Raw genomic sequence first — 23,594 nt, 5'->3', positions numbered from 1 at the left:
AGCTTTCTATAGGTATGTCAGGAGTAAAAGAATGACTAGGGTAAGATTAGTGCCAGTCAAGGACAGGAGTGGGAAGTTGTGCGTGGAGTCTGAAGAGATAGGAGAGGCACTAAATGAATATTTTTCATCGGTATTCACACTGGAGAGGGACAGTGTTGTCAAGGGGAGTACTGAGATGCAGGCTGTTGGACTGGATGGGATTGATGTTCATAAGGAGGAGGTGTTAGCAATTCTGGAAAGAGTAAAAATAGATAAGTCCCCTGGGCCGGATGGGATTTAACCTAGGATTCTCTGGGAGGCTAGAGAGGAGATTGCAGAGCCTTTGGCTTTGATCTTTGTGTCATCATTGTCTACAGGAACAGTGCCAGAAGACTGGAGGATAGCAAATGTTGTCCCCTTGTTCAAGAAGGGGAGTAGGGACAACCCTGGTAATTATAGACCAGTGAGCCTTACTTCTGTTGTGGGCAAAGTATTGAAAAGGATTGTAAGAGATAGGATTTATAATCACCTAGAAAGGAATAATTTGATTAGAGATAGTCAGCATGGTTTTGTGAAGGGTAGGTCGTGCCTCACAAACCTTATTGAGTTCTTTGAGAAGGTGACCAAAGAGGTGGATGAGGGTAAAGCGGTTGATGTGGTGTATATGGATTTCAGCAAAGCGTTTGATAAGGTTCCCCATGGTAAGCTTTTGCAGAAAATACGGACACATGGGATTGAGGGTGATTTAGTGGTTTGGATCAGGAATTGGCTAGCTGTAAGAAAACAAAGGGTGGTGGTTGATGGGAAATATTCATCCTGGAGTTCAGTTACTAGTGGTGTACCGCAAGGATCTGTTTTGGGGCCACTGCTGTTTGTCATTTTTATTAATGACTTGGATGAGGGCGTGGAAGGATGGATTAGTAAATTTGCGGATGACACTAAAGTCGGTGGAGTTGTAGACAGTGCGGAGGGAAGTAGCAGGTTACAGAGGGACATAGATAAGCTGCAGAGCTGGGCTGAGAGGTGGCAAATGGAGTTTAATGCGGAAAAGTGCGAGGTGATTCACTTTGGAAGGAGTAACGGGAATACAGAGTACTGGGCTAATGGTAAGCTACTTGGTAATGTGGATGAACAGAGGGATCTGGGTGTCCATGTGCATAGATCCCTGAAAGTTGGCACCCAGGTTGATAGGGTTGTTAAGAAGGCGTACGGTGTGTTAGCTTTTATTGGTAGAGGGATTGAGTTTCGGAGCCAGGAGGTCATGCTGCAACTGTACAAAACTCTGGTGCAGCCGCATTTGGAGTATTGCGTACAGTTCTGGTCGCCGCATTATAGGAAAGATGTGGAAGTGTTGGAAAGGGTGCAGAGGAGATTTACCAGGATGTTGCCTGGTATGGTGGGAAAATCGTATGAGGAAAGGCTGAGGGGCTTGAGGTTGTTTTCGTTAGAGAGAAGAAGGTTAAGAGGTGACTTAATAGAGGCATACAAGATGATCAGAGGATTAGATAGGGTGGATAGTAAGAGCCTTTTTCCTCGGATGGTGTTGGCTAGCACGAGGGGACATAGCTTTAAATTGAGGGGTGAGAGATATAGGACAGATGTTAGAGGTAGATTCTTTACTCAGAGGGTAGTAAGGGCGTGGAATGCCCTGCCTGCAGCAGTGGTGGACTCGTCAACGTTGAGAGCGTTCAAATGGTTATTGGATAAACATATGGATGACATTGGAATAGTGTAGATTAGAGGGGCTTTAGATTGGTACCACTGGTCGGCGCAACATCGAGGGCCGAAGGGCCTGTACTGCGCTGTAATGTTCTATGTTCTATTTGCCAGGTTTTTGCCCATTCATTTACCTTATCTGTGTCCCATTGTTGCCTCCTTAGGTCCTCTTCACAACTTACTTCCCTACCTTTCTTTGTGTCTTCAACACATTTGGCAACTGTACCTTTGACCCCTTATATCGATTGTAAACAGTTTTGGCTCCAACGCTGATCCCTGTGGCGCAAAACTCATCACACCCTGTCAGCTAGCAAAAGACACATTTATGCCAACTCTTTGGCCAAAATCTTGCTGCTGCTGATGCCGGCAGGATCTTACGTTCTCGCTGATGGCACACCCCGACCTCAGGTTTCCCAAAGGCAAGGGGTGCGTTCAATGGGAAACACTGTTAACCACAGCGGGACCATAATATCCTGCCACCAGCAACGATACACTGCCTCCCGCTGCCTCCAAGTGCTGTGAAACACGCTGCGGAGGGGGAGGAAAATCCCACCCTTTGGTTCCTGTTAGCTAGTCAATTTTCTATCCATGCCAATTTGTTACCCCCTAAACCAGGACTTTTATTTTCTGTAAGAACCTTTGTTGTGGCACTTCATCAAATACACCCTGGAAATCTAGGCACAGTACATCTACTGGTTCCCCTTTATCCACAGTACATGTGACTCCTTCAAAGAACTCCAATAAATTAGTCAAACATAATTTCCCTTTCACAAACCATGTTGACTCTGTCTGATTGCCTTGAATTTATCCAAATGCCCTGTTATTACTTTGAATATTTTCCCTCTGACAGATGTTAGGCTAACTGGTCTGTAGTTTCCCACTCTCTGTCTCCCTCCCTATTTGAATAATGGAGTTGAATTTGCTATCTTCTAAACTAATGGAACCTTCCCTGAATCTAGGGAATATTTGGAAGTTTAAAACCAATGAATCAATTATCTCATTAGTCACTTCTAAGACCTTCGGGTGAAGTTCATCCAGAGCCAGGGATTTGTCAGCCTGCAGACAGAACAATTTGTTCAATACCACTTCCCTGGTGATCGTAATTTTCCCGATTTTCTCCCTCCCTTCCACCTCCTGATTTACAGCTATTTCTGGGATGTTACTTGTGTCCTCCATAGTGAAGACTGATGCAAAATACCTGTTCAATTCATCCTCCATAACCTACTTTCCACCACCAATTCCCCAGGCTCACTTTCTTTCGGCCATTATGTCTGTGTCAAACATTTGGTAAAGTAATCCAAACATATCCACTATCCCACTCACTCCACACAACCACGTACCTTTCACTGCTTCAAATATTTATCCAGTTTTCAGTGAAAAAAAAGATGTGATAGACTTTGTCTCTAATAATCACAGTGGCAAGGCATCCCATGTTCAAACAGCCTTCAGTGTAAAGAAATGCCTCCAAAGCTCTCCTTACTCACATTGTGGTCATTTTAAATTGTTGACCTTTCGTTACTGACTAACTGCCCAAAGAAAAGAATCTTTCCTTCTTATCTAATCAAAGCACTTTATAGTTTGAATATGGAATTTCCTCTGTTCGAGTGGCCTAGCATCTGGGCACAGTCACACAATGGGTAGTCCTGCTGCCTCACAGCACCAGGGACCCGGGTTCGATTCCTGGCCTGGGTGCGGCGTTTGCACATTCTCCCCGTGTCTGCGTGGGTTTCTTCTGGGTCCTCCGGTTTCCTCCCACACTTCAAAGATGCACGGGTTAGGTGGATTGGCCATGCTAAATTGCCCCTAGTGTCCCAAAATGCATAGGTTAGTGAGATTAGCAGGGTAAATGTGTGTGGTTACAAGGTTAGGGCCTGGGTGGGGATACCCTGAAATTCGGTGCCAATCCAATGGGCCGAATGGCCTCCTCCTGAACATAGGGATTCTATTTCTCTGCTAACAACTATAATTTATATTTCCAATATTAGCTGTACTCTATCTTCTTGATGCCTTGAATGTTCTTTCTGTAATGAGATGTCCAAAACTATACATAGAACTCTAGTTCATAAGGAGGCTTAACACTGCAATGAAGTTACTGTGAAAATCCCTAGTTGCCACACTCCAGCACCTGTTCGGGTACGCTGAGGGAGAATTTAAGATGGTTAATGCACCTAGCCAGCATGTCTTTTGGACTGTGGGAGGAAACCGGAGCACCCGGAGGAAACCCACATAGACATGGGGAGAATGTGTAGACTGCACACAGTGACCCAAGCCGAGAATCGAACCCAGGTCCCTGGTGCTGTGAGGCAGCAATGCTAACCACTGTGCTACCGTGCCATTGTGGTTAAACCAGTATTTTGTCTCAATTCCTCATTACCTATTTATTTTTGTGATATATGTGCTGAGTTATAAAACCCAAATTGTTTTTGGCTGTTCCTGTACTCATACTTTCAGGGAATTACATATTTGAAAGATCTCTCTCTGGTCAGTGACTTGCTAATACTGAAAAGTTATAATATTGCTCTCTCAGCTGCATCATCTACAAATATTGTTGTTTCCTTATTGATTTAGTAAAAGAGATTGTTTTAAAATTTGACATATTTCAGATTGACACTCAGTCAGACGTAAATTTTTCCAAAACTCAAACGGTGAATAATATGAAAATTGGAACACAAACTTAAACAGAAAAAATTAACACCTGCTCTACAAAATCTTTTTCCTGCAGGTAGCAGCACAGGAGAGTTTCCAGATGGTTCTGTCCTCCCCTAGTTGGCAATTCATCAATCTTACACTGATCTACAGAACTCCCTCCCCTTCACCCACAAGCACCATCGCACCCTCAGACCTACACAAGCCCAATTATACACACCATTGCTATAGCTTGCACAAACCTCAGCAAACATATCAGCGATCTTTGAAATGCTTTACATCCATCAATGTAGTTGCCTGTTACTGATTATCAGTGTCCTTAAAATTAGATTGGAACTAAATACATTCAATTAACATTGAAGGGGAATATATTTTCAGGCACCATCACAGGATTCATCATTGATTTTACATATTTATTTTCATTTTAAAAAGTGGAGAGTTAAATATTACAATAGGGTTTGAAGAATATGCCCCACATTTATTAGAAACTTGGATTTAATGCAAAGAACAAAGAACAAAGAACAATACAGCACAGGAACAGGCCCTTCGGCCCTCCAAGCCCGCGCCACTCCCTGGCCCAAACTAGACCATTCTTTTGTACCCCTCCATTCCCACTCTGTTCATGTGGCTATCTAGATAAGTCTTAAACGTTCCCAATGTGTCCGCCTCCACCACCTTGCCCGGCAGCGCATTCCAGGCCCCCACCACCCTCTGTGTAAAATACATCCTTCTGATATCCGTGTTAAACCTCCCCCCCTCACCTTGAACCTATGACCCCTCATGAACGTAACCACCGACCTGGGAAAAAGCTTCCCACCGTTCACCCTATCTATGCCTTTCATAATTTTATACACCTCTATTAGGTTACCCCTCATCCTCCGTCTTTCCAGTGAGAACAACCCCAGTTTACCCAATCTCACCTCATAACTAAGCCCCTCCATACCAGGCAACATCCTGGTAAAACTCCTCTGCACTCTCTCCAAAGCCTCCACGTCCTTCTGGTAGTGTGGCGACCAGAACTGGACGCAGTATTCCAAATGCGGCCGAACCAACGTTCTATACAACTGCAACATCAGACCCCAACTTTTATACTCTATGCCCCGTCTTATAAAGGCAAGCATGCCATATGCCTTATTCACTACCTTCTCCACCTGTGACGTCACCTTCAAGGTTCTGTGGACTTGCACACCCTGGTCCCTCTGCGTATCTACATGCTTTATGGTTCTGTCATTTATCGTATAGCTCCCCCTACGTTAGTTCAACCAAAATGCATCATTCGCATTTATCTGGATTGAACTCCATCTGCCATTTCTTTGCCCAAATTTCCAGCCTATCTATATCCTTCTGTAGCCTCTGACAATGTTCCTCACTATCTGCAAGTCCAGCCATTTTCAAACATTTGCAAATCTATAAATGTTTGACCTGACCCACATCATAATAACTGACCTTTACTATCCAGTGATATCTTTGTCCCTTTTTGGGTATTTTATCGTGAATGAAGAGCTGCAGTTTTACCCCTTCCATTGGCATAGCCCTGCACATGCCAGTCTATTTAATGATTTCTCAAGTGTATAAATCATCACCTAGAAAGACAGAGATGAAGGACAGTCCGCATGGATTTGTGAAGGGAAATGTGTGTCTAACTTGATTATATTCTTGAGTTGATGAGGGTAATGCATCCAATGTGGTCTATGTGAATTTTTAGCAAGGCTTTTGATAAGGTTCCACATGGCAGACTCCCCACAGAAGTAAAGGTCCACGGAATCCAAGGGCAAGTGGCAAGTTAATTCCAGAATTGGTCCAGTGGCAGGAAGTACAAAGTGTTTCTGTGACAGGTAGCTTGTTTCCAGTATAAAAGCAAATTACTGCAGATGCTGGAATCTGAAACCAAAAGAGAAAATGCTGGAAAATCTCAGCAGGTCTGGCAGCATCTGTAAGGAGAGAGAACAGAACTGAGGTTTCAAGTCCGGATGACCCTTTGTCAAAGCTTTGATAAAGAGTCATCTGGATTTGAAATGTCAGCTCTGTTCTCTGTCCTTACAGATGCTGTCAGACCTGCTGAGATTTCCAGCTTGTTTCCAGTGGCATTCTGCAGGGCTCAGTATTAGGCATTTGTAGTAAATTCAAAGGCGACTCTTTGTGGCTTCAACAAGGAATGGTTTATTAATGAGGGTGCCCAGAGGAGGTTCACAAGAATGATCCCAGGAATGAAGGGTTTGTCATACAAGGTGTGGTTGAGGAGTCTGGGTCTATACTCGATGGAGTTTAGAAGGATGTCTGGGATGTTATTGAAACTTACAGAATCCTGAGGGGCCTGGATTGAGTGGACATGGAGAGGATGTTTCCACTAGTGAGAGAGACTAGAACTCAAGGGCACAACCTCAGAGTGAAGGGACGCTCCTTTAAAACTGAGATGAGGAGGAATTTAGTCAGCCAGAGGGTGGTGAGTCTGTGGAACTCATTGCCACAGAGGGCTGTGGAGGCCAGGTCATTGAGTGTTTTTAAGATATAGATAGGTTCTTGATTAATTAGGAGATCAGGGGGTACGGGGAGAAGGCAGGAGAATGGGGATGAGAATCAGATCAGCCATGATTGAATGGCGGAGCAGACTCGATGGGCTGAATGGCTTAATTCTGCTCCTATATCTTATGGTCCTATGGAATATAATATAGATACAAGATAAGGGTCTGATAGACACAAGTCTACTGTCTTCTCCTCCTGGTTCCAACTGAGGTTCCTCCCCAAACCAGCGCACAAACCCTTGCTCCCGATTGGCTCAGTTTCCTACGCTCTCAATATGGTCTGGCTCGAACATGTGCCGTCAAAGGATCACCCCTTAAAGGGGCCTCGTAACCACACTCCTTCCCCCCCCAAACTCCTGAGTGCACCCATGAGTGAAAACAAAAAGAAACATCATCATACATAGGCATGCAGACACAATAACACATTAGGGACATCCAAGGGAAAACTGAATTCACAAAGTCAGTCGGAGAAATGTCTTAATTCAGTATTGGGGTGGCAATGGCCTCGTGGAGAGAGTACAGAGGAGGTTTACCAGGATGTTGCCCGGTATGGAGGGGCTTAGTTATGAGGAGAGATTGGGTGAACTGGGGTTGGTCTCACTGGAAAGACGGAGGATGAGGGGAGACTTAATAGAGGTGTATAAAATTATGAAAGGCATAGATAGGGTGAACGGTGGGAAGCTTTTCCCCAGGTCAGTGGTGACGTTCACGAGGGGTCATAGGTTCAAGGTGAAGGGGGGGAGGTTTAACACAGATATCAGAAGGACATATTTTACACAGAGGGTGGTGGGGGCCTGGAATGCACTGCCAGGCAAGGTGGTGGAGGCGGACACACTGGGAACGTTTAAGACTTATCTAGGTAGCCACATGAATGGAGTGGGAATAGAGGGATACAAAAGAATGGTCTAGTTTGGACCAGGGAGCGGCACGGGCTTGGAGGGCCAAAGGGCCTGTTCCTGTGCTGTATTGCTCTTTGTTCTTTGTTCTTTGGTATTATCGCTAAACTATTAATGCAGAAACTCACCTAATGTTCCAGGGACCCGGGTTCAAATCCTGCCACGGCAACTGGTGGAATTTGAATTCAATAAAAAGTATCTGGAATTAAGAATCTGCTAATGACCATGAAACCATTGTCGATTGTCGGAAAAACCCATCTGGTTCAATAATGTCCTTTAGGGAAGGAAATCTGCTGTCCTTACCCGGTCGGGCCTACATGTGACTCCAGAGCCATAGCAATGTGGTTGACTCTCAACTGCCCTCTGAACAAGGCCATCTAGAGATGGGCAATAAATGCTGGCCCAACCAGCGATGCCCACATCCCACAAATGAATAAAAGAAAAATTCCTCTTGGGCATCTGAAACCGCTGGTTAACCCAGCTCCACATTAACCGCAGGGAACCCTGGATCAACAACTGGTGAACACGAGTCCACCACAGGAGATGTCTGTTGGTTCCCTGGATCAGGCTCAGCTCTCTTCCTCAAATGATCCTCATGTTTCTTTACACAGCGACTTTGTACTTTGACAACGAATGAGGCTGGTCCCGTTTTTTCTACAATTTTACCAGCCACCCATGTCAGTCCTGCTGCAAAGTTTCTGGTCAGAACTAAGCCATCAACCTGGAAACTCTGTCTTGAGTCAGCTTTCTTTCTCCTCAGCTGTAAATGCTGTGCCATCGTTGACACTAAGGCTTCCGCATGCCGTGGATGGCAATGATCTGCCGTAACCTGTCAACTCATCAATTGGACATCCAGCCATTTCGAATGTGCAGCAACCAGGATGAGGAAGCTATGTCCCATGAACGGTCCAGTGAGCTCTCTGTGTAATTGTGACCATGGCCAGCACAGCCACTCCCACGGATGCATGTTTGCCGGTGGTGATAATGACTGTTGGGCTTCAACACTCGAGCTCTGGTTAACCATTCTTTCAATCTCCTTGTTAATGTCCGGCCACCAGACATGGCTTCAGACCGGTGCCTTCACCCTGCTCTGCCCAGGGTAGGCATCATACAGCTCTTGTAGTAAAAGCCATCGCCCCCTGGGGTGGCACAATAACACCAGCCACCACCCCCCCCGCCCCCCTCCCCCAAACAATAACACACCATTCTCACAGTTTATCTCCGTCCTACGCTGAAGATAGGATATGATCTGCTCCGACTTATCATAGTGTCAACCTTGTAGCACCGATCTCTTTGGAGAGCAATGGATCGCTCTCAGTCCAGGACTTTATATGGTCAGCTGAGACCGGCGGGTGCAGTGCCAACACTATTTCCTGTGGCACAGGTGGTGGCGGTGCTGTCTGCGGCAGAGGGCGGTAGCTGAGTGCATTCACTTTTGATATTTGTGTTCCTGGTCTATGCTGGGAGACGTAGCTATAAACAGCCATCAACAAAGCCCATCTCTGTACCCTCACAGAGGCAATCAGTCGCACAGGATTATCCTCTGGGAACAATCCGAACACAGGCTTGTGACCCAATACAATGGTGAAGTCCATATATATTATATATCCATGAAGCTTCTTCACCGCAGAGATTACCACAAGACTCTCCTCGTCAATTTGAGAATATTTCTTCTCAGCATCGGATAAGGTTCTTGATGTGAATGTCATTGGTCTCTGTACTCTGTCTGATATCCTGTGGGATAGGGACTGCTCCCACTCCATACGGTGATGCCTCAGCGATTTGGTTGGATTGAAATGTCCAAGTGGTGTTGATGACTGTAAGGTTTGCTTTACTTCAGCAAACGCCTCTCCTCCTGCCTCTCCCCATTTCCAATCGCCAATGATTCTTCAGGAGCTGTGGCTAAAGTTGTAGACACATTTTGTAAGAATTTGCTGTAATAATTCACCATCCCTAGGAACAATTTTAACCCTTGTCACATTTTTTAGACAGTGGTACTTCCTTTATGGCTTTATTTTGTCCTGTAAAGGATGTAGTCCTTTACCGTCTACCCTGAAATCCAGAAATGTAACTTCATCCAGCTGGAAAATACATTTGTCTTCTTTTAAACGGATGCCCGCTTCTTGAATTTTTTTAGGACCGCCTCTAAGTCTGCCCTGTACTCTTTGGGGGATTCTCCAGTAATTAAAACATCATCCAGGTACATCACTACTTTCAGTATGCGCTGTAATAAACTTCCCACTGTATGCTGACACAGGCCGATGAGATTCCAAGGGGTAAGCGTGTATACTGGTATAACCCTTTGTGGGTGTTAATAGTAACCAACCTCTGGGAATCTTCATCCAACTCCAGCTGCTGGTAGGCGTGACTGAGATCTAATTTGGAGTACCTAAAGCCCCCTGCTAATTTTGCATAGAGATCCTCGATTCCATCTTTCCGTCCAAGCTCCTTGATTTATAATCCCCACAGATCCTTACAGTGTGATCTGGCATCAAACTAGGGAATATGGGAACAGCCCATTCAGAAAACTGGACAGGTTATATGATACTTAAGTCTTCCAATCTTCCAACTCCGCCCAAATGTGACCAGACTGGCCAACACTCTAGGTGGGTCATGTTAGTTATCGTTATGCATAAGTTAAGCGAATTAGGCATTGCAGGCAGTGGAGGGAAGTCACTTGTTGTAGAACAATCCATTTCCCTAAATGCTAAAGTTATGAAACCAACTAAAGAAGGTACATGGAGATAAAACTTGGTCCACACCACTTATTGTTAAGGCAAGCAGCATACACAACAAGAGAACGAATAGTGAGGGTATGTTCCACCCAGCCTCCAGCTATTAACAGTAGCACAGTGGTTAGCACTGCTGCCTCACAGCACCAAGGCCCCAGGTTCAATTCCAGCCTGTCTGTGTGGAGTTTGTACATTCTCCATGTGTCTATGTTTCCTCCGGGTGCTCTGGTTTATCCCACAGTCAAGAATGTGCAGTTAGATGGATTGGCCACGCTTAATTGTCCCTTAGTGTCCAAAGATGTGTAGGTTAGGGGAATTAGTGGGATAAATATGTGGGGTTACCGGGATAGGGCCTGGGTAAGATGCTCTGTCAGAGAGTCGGTGCAGATTCGATGGGCCGAATGGCCTCCTTCTGTCCTGTAGGGGTTCTCTGATTTTATGAAACACAGACTTTCAGTGAATTATTGACTCACATGGCTGGTCACCATCATGGAATAGAACATAGAACATAGAACATTACAGCGCAGTACAAGCCCTTCGGCCCTCGATGTTGCGCCGACCTGTGAAACCAATCTAAAGCCTATCTATTCTACACTACTCCAACATCATCCATATGTTTATCCAATGACCATTTAAATGCCCTTAATGTTGGCGAGTCCACTACTGCTGCAGGCAGGGCATTCCACGTCCTTACTACTCTCTGAGTAAAGAACCTACCTCTGACATCTGTCTATATCTATCACCCCTCAATTTAAAGCTATGTCCCCTCATGCTAGCCATCACCATCCGAGGAAAAAGGATCTCACTATCCACCCTATCTAATCCTCTGATCATCTTATATGCCTCTATTAAGTCACCTCTTAACCTTCTTCTCTCTAACGAAAACAGCCTCAAGTCCCTCAGCCTTTCCTCATAAGACCTTCCCACCATACCAGGCAACATCCTGGTAAATCTCCCCTGCACCCTTTCCAATGCTTCCACATCCTTCCTATAATGCGGTGACCAGAGCTGTACGCAATACTCCAAGTGCGGCCGCACCAGAGTTTTGTACAGTTGCAGCATGACCTCCTGGCTCCGAAACTCAATCCCTCTACCAATAAAAGCTAACACGCCGTATGCCTTCTTAATAACCCTATCAACCTGGGTGCCAACTTTCAGGGATCTATGCACATGGATACCGAGATCCCTCTGTTCATCCACACTACCAAGTATCTTACCATTAGCCCAGTACTCTGTATTCCTGTTACTCCTTCCAAAGTGAATCAACTCACACTTTTCCGCAATGAACTCCATTTGTCATTAGAACATAAGAACATAAGAAATAGGAGCAGGAGTAGGCCATCTAGCCCCTCGAGCCTGCCCCGCCATTCAATAAGATCATGGCTGATCTGACATGGATCAGTACCACTTACCCGCCTGATCCCCATAACCCTTAATTCCCTTACCGATCAGGAATCCATCCATCCGCGCTTTAAACATATTCAGCGAGGTAGCCTCCACCACCTCAGTGGGCAGAGAATTCCAGAGATTCACCACCCTCTGGGAGAAGAAGTTCCTCCTCAACTCTGTCTTAAACCGACCCCCCTTTATTTTGAGGCTGTGTCCTCTAGTTTTAACTTCCTTACTAAGTGGAAAGAATCTCTCCGCCTCCACCCTATCCAGCCCCCGCATTATCTTATAAGTCTCCATAAGATCCCCCCTCATCCTTCTAAACTCCAACGAGTACAAACCCAATCTCCTCAGCCTCTCCCCATAATCCAAACCCCTCATCTCCGGTATCAACCTGGTGAACCTTCTCTGCACTCCCTCCAATGCCAATATATCCTTCCTCATATAAGGGGACCAATACTGCACACAGTATTCCAGCTGCGGCCTCACCAATGCCCTGTACAGGTGCATCAAGACATCCCTGCTTTTATATTCTATCCCCCTCGCGATATAGGCCAACATCCCATTTGCCTTCTTGATCACCTGTTGTACCTGCAGACTGGGCTTTTGCGTCTCATGCACAAGGACCCCCAGGTCCCTTTGCACGGTAGCATGTTTTAATTTGTTTCCATTGAGATAGTAATCCCATTTGTTATTATTTCCTCCAAAGTGTATAACCTCGCATTTATCAACGTTATACTCCATTTGCCATATCCTCGCCCACTCACTCAGCCTGTCCAAATCTCTCTGCAGATCTTCTCCGTCCTCCACACGATTCACTTTTCCACTTATCTTTGTGTCGTCTGCAAACTTCGTTACCCTACACTCCGTCCCCTCCTCCAGATCATCTATATAAATGGTAAATAGTTGCGGCCCGAGTACCGATCCCTGCGGCACGCCACTAGTTACCTTCCTCCAACCGGAAAAACACCCATTTATTCCGACTCTTTGCTTCCTGTCGGATAGCCAGTCCCCAATCCACTTTAACACACTACCCCCAACTCCGTGTGCCCTAATCTTCTTCAGCAGCCTTTTATGGGGCACCTTATCAAACGCCTTTTGGAAATCCAAAAACACCGCACCCACCGGTTCTCCTCCATCAACCGCCCTAGTCACATCTTCATAAAAATCCAACATGTTCGTCAAGCATGACTTTCCCCTCATGAATCCATGCTGCGTCTGATTGATCGAACCATTTCTATCCAGCCCAGCTCTGTAGCTTATACATGTCCCTCTGTAACCTGCAACATCCTTCCGCACTGTCTACAACTCCACCGACTTTAGTGTCATCCGCAAATTTACTAACCCATCCTTCTACGCCCTCATCCAGGTCACTTATAAAAATGACAAATAGCAGTGGCCCTTGCGGTACACCACTAGTAACTGAACTCCAGGATGAACATTTCCCATCAACCACCACCCTCTGTCATCTTACAGCTAGCCAATTTCTGATCCAAACCGCTAAATCACCCTCAATCCCATGTCTCCGTATCTTCTGCAATAGCCTACCATGGGGAACCTTACATCTTCACTTGACATTCCTACCCACCAATCACCAGCTTCCCACATGCTCACTAACCCTGCAGCAGTTGCGAATACTAATGAGCTCCGACTAACACTCCCAAACACTCAGATATCCATCGCCAGCATATCCAGCACATGCACTGTAATGATAACAGCTTTAAACCCACCCCTCACAGACTCCACACACCTCCAGCCATTCCCCAATGGCTGGCTCCTCACGTGCTGCCCCCCACACAGCTGGTGTATGGGGACAGCACGGTGGCACAGTGGTTAGCACTGCTGCCTCATAGCACTAGGGACCTGGGTTCAATTCCAGCCTTGGGTCACTGTCTGTGTGGAGTCTGCACATTCTCCCCATGTCTGCGTGGGTTTCCTCTGGGTGCTCTGGTTTCCTCCCACAATCCAAAGATGTGCAACTTAGGTGGATTGGCCATGCTAAATTAACCCTTAGTGTCAGGGGGGCTAGCTAGGGTAAATGCATGGGGTTATGAGGATAGGGCCTGGGTGGGATTGTGGTCGGTGCAGACCCGATGGGCCGAATGGCCTCATTCTGCATTTTAGGAACTCTATTCTATTCTATGATTCGATGAAACACAGTGAAACGGTCACTGACATCCTGCTTGCTTTCTTGAAAGACAAAATGTTCCAGAACAGGAAGGAGCAGCGGAGATAGGGCAGCATGGTGGCACAGTGGTTAGCTACCTCACAGCGCCTGGGACCTGGGTTCAATTCTGGCCTTGTGTCACTGCCTGTGCAGAGTCTGCACATTCTCCCCGTGTCTGCGTGGGTTTCCTCTGGGTGCTCCGGTTTCCTCTCACAGTCCAAAGATGTGCAGGTTAGGTTGATTGGCCATGCTAAATTGACCCTAGTGTCAGGGGGATTAGCAGGGTAAATATGTGGGATTGTGGGGATAGGGCCTGGGTGGGATTGTGGTTGGTGCAGGCTCGATGGGTCGAATAGCCTCCTTCTGCACTGGAGGGATTCTATGAGGACAGGGCAGGGAAAACTTCACCCACTGAGCCTGGGAGCTGCTGCTCTGCACGCTGTAGCTGCTGTGAGAGAGCCCAGAGTAAACGGCATGGAGTGCTCAGCCAGGGTGAGCTATGTTAATGTCTTCCGCCTTCTCAACTCCCTCCTCACTCTCATCCTGCGCCGAGCAAGATGGGCAAGCAGCACATGGTGTGACCATGGACCTCTTGCCTTACCTCCCCACACCTCACCCTGAACCCTCTCCTTCTGCCTTTGTGTTTTCAGCTATCCATCACCTGCAGATCCGGGAGGGAGGCACCATCACTCCCTCTGAATCTCACCAGCTCAGATACTGGGAATACCCGAGAGGATGTTATAGAGTCAGAACCTATGCATGGTGGTCAGTGAGAATGATTGAACTATACCAGGACAGGAGGATAGGAAAGTGTGCGTGCCAACTCCTTGGAGCAAGAGGGGAATTTCACAGTAACTTCACTGCAGTGTTAATGTAAGCCTTACTTGTGACTGATAAATAAACTTTAACTTTACTTTTACTTTAGAAAGAAGATGAGGCGGCAGGGAGAATCTATCCTGTACCTGAGCTTTCCTAATGGGCTGTCAGAGAGTGTCTTCTCCAACTCCACCTTCCTTCAATACCTTGGTCCTGTCATTTTCAATTGTCACATCTATCTGAGAGCCGCTATCATGTGTCCACTTGGAGGTCACCACAAAACCTTTCTTATTCATACCTTTATCCAACAGTATATCCATACAAACAATTTAACAATTCACCTCGGTGCATTGCCTTAGATCCTGTCTGCGGGTTCCCAGACTCACTCTCCACTTGATGTTGGAGACTTTCCGGCAATGGCTTCTCTTTCTCACCCTGCTCTGTCACCTCTGCTGTCTCAGAGGGATGTGGGGCTGGTGGAGATTTCTGAGATGTGAGGCAGGGGGCACATGAGGTCATGAGGAGATTTGAAAATAAGGATGAGAATTTGAAAATGGAGGTATTGTTTAACTGAATCAATGTAGGTCAGTGCGCACAAGGGATTTTGACGAACAAGATGTGACTCAAGAAAGAACTTGGATAGTTTTGAATAGAAGTTCAGCCAGTGGTGGGTTGGAATGGTGAAGTCTAGAGGTAACAAAGACAATGGTGAGAGTTTTAGCTTCATAAGCAGGGGCCAAATGGGCCGATGTTACAGAGGTGATTATTGGTGGTCTTAATGTTGGTACAGATAAATGGTCAGGAGATCATCTCATGGCCCAATATGACATCCAGGTAATGAATTGTTTGGTTCAGTCTCAGACCGGTGTCAGAGGGAGGCTTTGAGTTAGCAGCTGGAGAATGAATTTTGTAGCGGGGACTGAAGACAATGGGGTGAATTTTCCCGTTCTGCCCACCACGGAAATCGTAGCAGGTGAGGAACGGACCATTGAAAGGTCTGTTGATCTCGGGCGGGATTTTCCGGTTTTGGGGCGAATGCAGCCAGAAAATCCTGCCCACTGGGTTCAGTCTTCCCAATGTCTAATTGGAGGAAATGTCTGCTCACCCACTACTCAATGTCAGATAAGCAGTGCAGGAATCAAAAGAGCCGGTGGTGAGATAGAGCTAAGTGAAAACTAATGCTGTGCTTTCAAAGATGTCACTGAGGGGCGACATGTAGGTGGGATGAGGACATGTAGGAGGGCCCAGGATCAATTCTTGTTGGACACCAGAGGTAATGGTTCAGGAATAGGAAGAGAAGCCATTGCAAATGATACTTTTATACGATTAGATAGATGATAATGGAACCAGACAAATACAGTCCACCCAACTGAACCACAGCGAGGAGGGAATGTTGAAGGATGATCAACTACGTCAAAGGCTGCAGACTGATCAAGAAGGGTGAGGAGGGATAGTCTGCAGCCTTTGCCATAGTCACATAGGATGTCACTGTAACTTTGATAAGAACTGTTTCAGTATTGAGACAGAGGCAGAAACCAGATTGGAGATATTCAAACATGGAATTCCGGGAAGATTGGGACTGGCTTGGGAACCAATGACACATTCAAGGACTTCAAGAAGAATGGGGGATTTGAGATGGGACTGTGGATGAAGGATTTTTTTTTAGAGAAGAGGGGGTGATGCCAGATTTGAAGGATTGAGGAACAACAGCAGAAGTGAGAGGACCATTAAGAATATTAGCGAACACGGGGACCAGAAAAGGAAGTTGGATGGTCAGCAATTTATTGGGAATAAGGTTAAGGGAACAGGAGATAGGTCTCACGGTCAAGGTTAGCTCAGTGAAGGCACAGGAGGAAGTAAGAGAGAAACTAGAGAAAGGTGAGAGTTCCCGACTAGGATCGAAGGCGGTTTTAAAGGAAGTTTAGACCATTAGGTTAATGGATGGGTTGGAAGCTGATTGGATGGTCTGGATTGTATTTAATCAGCCCTATCGATTTATCAGCTTCCAAAGATGATAGACACCTAAATATTCCCTCGCTCATTGCCCAGAATTTCCTGCCCCCCTTCATGGGCTAGATGGAAAATATGGCAGATTGGCAAAAAGTTCCACTGAGACCAGGTTGGAACTTCAGATTGCGTCAAAATCCCAGCTGCTATGTTTATTCCATCCAATCATGGGCGGCACGGTGGCACAGTAGTTAGCATTGCTGCCTCACAGCGCTAGGGAACCGGGTTCGATTCCGGCCTCGGGTCACTGTCTGTGTGGAGTTTGCACATTCTCCTCGTGTCTGCGTGGGTTTCCTCCGGGTGCTCTGGTTTTCTCCCACAGTCCAAAGATGTGCGGGTTTCATTGATTGGCCATGCTAAATTGCCAATTAGTGTCAGGGGGATTAGTGGATAAATACAGGGGAGTCATGGGGATAGGGCCTGGATGGGATTGTTTTTGGGCTGAATGGCCTCCTTCTGCACTGTAGGGATTCTCTGAATATTTCATAATGTTCTGTCTGAACTGCAATCTCTGCATCACCTGTGTCTATTACAGCAAGAGATGCAGAGTATTCATTAATGCCCACACCTTCTGCCTTCCAAACACAAGTTACCTTTTTGGTCTCTAAGTGGCCCTACTGCTTCCTTAGTTAGTATCTTGCTCTTTATATTATAAAACCTCTTTGGGTTCATACATTTATATAGACACACATTACACCAACCTTTTCAACATCTGAATCAACTGCTCCTAAGTTTAAAAATCAGATGGGGATTCCCCGCCCATGTTTAACATTCGTTTGAAACCAAATTAGAGTTCTACTCCATCTGGTGTTAAACCCAAACAGACAATATCACACTGCTGTGTTCAGAAGGCTCACCAGGACTCAGTTCTAGAATAATCCCTCTGCTTCAGCATTGTTGAGAAACAGAAATTGCTTTTCAATCCCTGTACAGATGCACTTAAAAAAGCAGAATGGAGATTTGATGTTTGTGTGTATCTCATTCTCCAGCCAGTGAACCCAAATAACGAGGTTGGGTATTAAGGCAGGATAATAACCGTAATCTCGCTGACCTGTTAGTGAATTGATTCATCAGTCCGCTGGCCCTGTTCAATGTGAAGATAAATAAAGTATTTACTGCAACTTCCAAATCTAGGAGTTTTTAAAAAGAGAAACCTACCAAATGGTTAATAACAAGTGATGTCAACATCAGTATCCATCATTCAGTTTGCAGACAATTGAGGCATGTGGTGAAGCAGCCTCCAGATACACAGCCAGTAGCTGTCACATATGGAAGGGGTGAAACCAGCAGCTTGTACATCCATCATTACTTTTTAACCCCTGCTTGTTCTGCCACAAGCAGCTTAAATAGGGGTTAATGGAACACCTCAGGGATTGCCTGACTGCCTCTGGGGAGTCACTTAAATGGCTCAGACCAATCAAGAATTCCACCGCCACTTGTTCCATTCTGCCTGTCATTAGGGGCTCGCAAGTATTTAATTAGTCCTAAGTCAAATGTAGTGGTACTAATTTCTATTGGGCTGGCTTCACTTCTGACGCCACTCACTCTGCAAGCACAGTCTGGTCCATTCTGAGCTGCAGCATATGGGCGATTTCCAAATCTCAGGGAAAAAACGCAACAAGTGAATAGTAGTAAACCTCGCAATCAAGGAGACACAATGACGGTGTGCGTAGTTGCCAGAATCAACGCTAACAGAGAGGTTGTGTGATTGACAGCGAGATCAAGGGAGGTCATACAAGCACTCAGACCAAACAGCATCTGCCAACACACACCAACCTCAAATCAATAAAACTCGACTGAGGAAAATCACTCATGCTTCCCTGCACCAGACAACAACCCTTTAAGTCAAACAGAGTGGACATCTCCATCCCTCCCCCACATTTCCTGTAGCTATCCAAATCAGGAATAAAGTTCACTTTTAACATTTGTTCTCCAATGCTTTATCTCAAATTTTACCCCCATGGCTCTGTATCTGCAGGGGTAAAAATGTGGCATCCCAACAAGACAAGTGAATTCTTTACCAACCAAATTCTTAGCAAGTTCCCAGTTGCACGTATTCTGTTCAAATTCTGAATGTACAAATTCTGCTATATCTAGTCCTTTTGTGTTTAAGTCTTAATCCTCAGCAAATTTTTCATCACTCCTGATACTGGAAAACAAACACAAAATTAGAAAAACTGTAAAAGTATTTGGATAATCTATAAATTATCAGTGAAGCAAATCCACCGCCGCTGCCTGTTTAAATACTCAATTCTCTCAATTGGGTAAAATGTTTCTTGCAACTGATATCCCCCCGCGCCCCCCCCCGCCCCCCCCCCCCCCCCCCCAGCTCTTCACGGGATTCTCTGAGTAACCCATTGCAAAGCTGTAAATCAGAGAACACATTTTCTGACTGTGTACTTTGGGATGAGATTGTGGGGAGGATGTCTGTGATTTTAGCCATAAGCCTCTATGAGGTATCATCCAGATCTACTATTTTATCAGTTCTCAAGACTGGCGAAAAACATCAAACTGAAAAACATTAACAGACAATAAATATGAAATAAAATTGAAATATAAACACCAACAACGTCAAATTAGCATAACTGCAAATTAATTTTCAGAGCTGCAGAACTGAGGCAGTAAAAGTAGCTCAAGCAGTTAAGACATGTTGACATGGCGGCATGGTGGCACAGTGGTTAGCACTGCTGCCTCACAGCGCCGGGGACCCAGGTTCAATTCCCGGCTTGGGTCACTGTCTGTGTGGAGTTTGCACATTCTCCTCGTGTCTGTGTGGGTTTCCTCCGGGTGCTCCGGTTTCCTCCCACTGTCCAAAGATGTGCAGGTTAGTAGATTGGCCATTCTAAATTGCTCCTTGTCAGGGGGATTAGCAGGGTAAATACAGGGAAGTTATAGGGATAGGGCCTGGGTGGGATTGTGGTCAGTGCAGGCTTGAATTTGATTTGATTTATTATTGTCACATGTATTTGCATAAAGTGAAAAGTATTGTTTCTTGCGTGCTATACAGACAGAACATACCGCTCATAGAGAAGGAAACAAGAGAGTGCAGAATGTAGTGTTACAGTCATAGCTAGGGTGCAGAGAAAGATCAACTTAATGCAAGGTAGGTCCATTCAAAAGTCTGATGGCAGCAGGGAAGAAGCTGTTAGTACGTGACCTCAGACCTTTGTATCTTTTTCCCGACGGAAGAAGGGTGTGTGGGTCCTTAATTATGCTGGCTGCTTTGCTGAGGCAGCGGGAAGTGTAGACAGAGTCAATGGATGGGAGGCTGGTTTGCGTGATGGATTGGGCTACATTCATGACCTTTTGTTGTTTCTTGCGATCTTGGGCAGAGCAGGAGCCATACCAAGCTGTGATACAACCAGAGAGAATGCTTTCTATGGTGCATCTGTAAAAGTTGGAGAGAGTCGTAGCTGAGATGCCAAATTTCCTTAGTCTTCTGAGAAAGTAGAGGCATTGGTGTGCTTTCTTAACTATACTGTCAGCATGGGGGGACCAGGACAAGTTGTTGGTGATCTGCACACCTATCCTTACTGATTGTGGTCTGTGAGTTAGGAAGTTCAGGATCAGGTTGCAGAGGGAGGTGCCGAGGCCCAGGCCATGGAATTTGGAGATGAGTTTCATAGGAATAATGGTATTGAAGTCTGAGTTGTAGTCAATAAATAGGAGTCTGACATCGGTGTCTTTGTTATCAAGGTGTTCCAGGGTTGAGTGCAGGGCCAGGGAGATGGCATCTGCTGTGGACCTGTTGTGGCGGTAGGCAAACTGTAGTGGATCCAGGCATGTAGTGTTGGGCCGAATGGCCTCCTTCTGCAATGTAGGAATTCAATGATTCTGTGAAATCAGTCTGATATATCAGAGATCTCTTATGGTTTTGAATTGTGAAGAGCTTGGAATAGGTTTGGATGCACCCTCCCAGAGGAACTTGGGAAATAACATCCTGAAAATGGTTTTTGCAGTGGTTTCCAAGACCTTTCCCCATCGTAGATCCATTTGAAATCCAGTTCAAGTTACGATGATATTCATGGTATTGTGAATGCTAATTTAGGACAGTCTGAAACATGTACTCCCTCTGATATCAATCAGCCAAGGAGAAATCCACAGTTAGTTCTCTGTTTAATTTGGTGGGATAAGGAGACCTTCTCCAGGCCCCATAAAACCAGCCTGGCTCACAACTACCCTCCCTCAATCATTCCCTCCCCCAGAGGTGTTGTCTGTGACATTCACGCGTGGAGCACTCAGATCTTTGCGTACTGGTTGTGGGTCCAAGATGGAGTTTGCTGCTCACACATTCTTCTGATACCAGTCACACTGGATGGCATTTTGTGTCGCTGATTGCACTGGGGACGTACACAGCAGCACAAGGATGGGGAATGTGGTCTTCAGTTTCTTTAATTCAGGTTCCTTTCAGCCCCGGGCTGGTGATATCTCCCATGTGGTGCAGTTCTCCAGCTGTTGTATAAGGGAGGTGACTGTGCCTTACTTTGCAAAGAGGAGGGAATACATTCTCTTTGTCTAGAATGAAGCAGGGCTGAGCAAACACATGACTTTATCAGAATAGTGTTCCATCCCATGGTGTTGGGTGTCATTGGCTGCAGGTATGTCACATTGCAGGCATTATATCCACATTCTAAAATGGACTATCACTGCAAACAGCTCATTCCCTCCATGTGTAACTGGTCACGGGATCAGGCAGGCCAATCAGACATTCACAATGTCTTTTTTCTGTGCCACCATGTTCGAGTCACCATAAGAGACCTGAGGAACGGGTGACAAGGGATATCCACTGACCACCTGACTCTCACACCGCCCTGGCACATGTGGGCAGCATGTCTATAACAAGACCATAGTGCCACACAAGATGTTATTAAGCAGATCATTCGGATGGTTAATGATTCCACTGCCTGGATTGCTCCATCACCATCATGAGTGGACAATCGTTACCACCAGGTGTACGGTGAGCAGCTGAGGAAGGAGAGGAGAAACATGAAGATTGGAGGAGCCAATGATACTGCCCCTTTCTAGCCAGGGTCGCCATGATCAGATCATCCAACTGTGGCACCAGTGAGCCCCAAGTCCCCAATTCACTAACAGTCTCTTTACCACAATGCCATTGGGAACAAGCGTTCCCAAGCAAACCATTCCATCTGCTATCCAATATCATCTAATCACACCTGTTCATTGCTTTAGTGCCAACCTTGCCCCTCCATGTCACAGTGCCAACCTTGCCCCTCCGTGTCACAGTGCCAACCTTGCCCCTCCGTGTCACAGTGCCAACCTTGCCCCTCCGTGTCATAGTGCCAACCTTGCCCCTCCGTGTCATAGTGCCAACCTTGCCCCTCCGTGTCACAGTGCCAACCTTGCCCCTCCGTGTCACAGTGCCAACCTTGCCCCTCCGTGTCATAGTGCCAACCTTGCCCCTCCGTGTCATAGTGCCAACCTTGCCCCTCCGTGTCATAGTGCCAACCTTGCCCCTCCGTGTCACAGTGCTCCTACACAGAGCTGCAGCCTGACTGGCAGGAGGCTGGTGGCATTCACTGGAGGAGATTGCACGGTGGTCTCGCAGGGTGACATGGAGCATCTCTGGGCCGATAGGACCTGGCTTCAGACTGCACCAGCACAGCATGGGCAGCAGCCCAGCATGGGCAGCAGCAGACTGGGTATGGTGGCCGGCTGCAGTAAGGGGAAACTCTTATTACTGAGAGAGAACAGCAGGTCTGTTTTGCACGGAGCCACTCTCTCTCTCGCAGGAGTGGCACCTCAGCGAGTCCCGCAACCTGCTGGATTGTGGGACTTGTGTTCACCTTCAAAGCCCCTTTTGGCTGCTGGGATCAGAAGTGTGATGGAGCAGTTTGTCTGTACACAGCAGCAAGCTGAGCTTGTATTAGTGATGGGTGTCTGAGGTGTGGAGAGATTACAAAGGTTGGGTATGAGTCACGGTTGATGGAGACTGTTGAGGACATTTGAAGGTACATTCACTGAACTTGACAACTCGTGTGAAAGTCAGTGTCCTTGTAGCAGTGCACGAAGGTCCTTGGGGCTACACTGCTGGCTCTGTGCTCCCACTGCCTTCACCGTGTCTGACTGGATGCCCCCCTGGTCCTCAGTGGTTAGGGGAACAGCAACCCCCCCCTCCCCCCGTCCCTCCCCCCCGTCCCTCCCCCCCACTATCCGCCATTATGATCTTGAGGGAGATGGTTACCTTTTAAAAAAGAACTTCAAGCTCCACCAACTTTCTGCTGCCCCCCTAGCACCGCCACCAACCCCCACCCCCCCCCCCCCCCCCCACCCCCCGCCATGACCTTGAAAAGCCATTCTCCAGCCCAGCTGGCCCAACAGGCTGAGGTGGAGGAAGACCCATTCTCGAGAGCTGCCAGACAATCTGACTGGCTCTAGCAGCCCCAGTAACACCAGAACTGCTGAGTGGGACAGCAAGGCAGCCCAGGAGGAGGGTTGCCATGGTTTCTAGACCCAGATAAGTCAGGGGTCTAGGATGGGAGGGGTCAGGCAGCCCAGGGAGGGGACAAGGAGGTTGGGGATGGGGGTGAGGGACAAAGGGAGGATAACATCTGGGGGATCTCCAATGCACAAAAGGCACTTGCCCCAAGAGATGTTGCCCTCTTTCTTGCTGCCTTTACAAGTTTTGTTAAATGCCCTCTCCACTCCTACCCACACCAACTGTACTAAGGTTAACAAGCTCAATTGACTCTGTTATTTATTTAAA

This window comes from Mustelus asterias, chromosome 11, assembly GCF_964213995.1.
Source record: "Mustelus asterias chromosome 11, sMusAst1.hap1.1, whole genome shotgun sequence".
Taxonomy (NCBI): domain Eukaryota; kingdom Metazoa; phylum Chordata; class Chondrichthyes; order Carcharhiniformes; family Triakidae; genus Mustelus; species Mustelus asterias.
The sequence above is the reverse complement of the archived record's forward strand: the minus strand, read 5'-3'. Positions refer to the sequence as shown.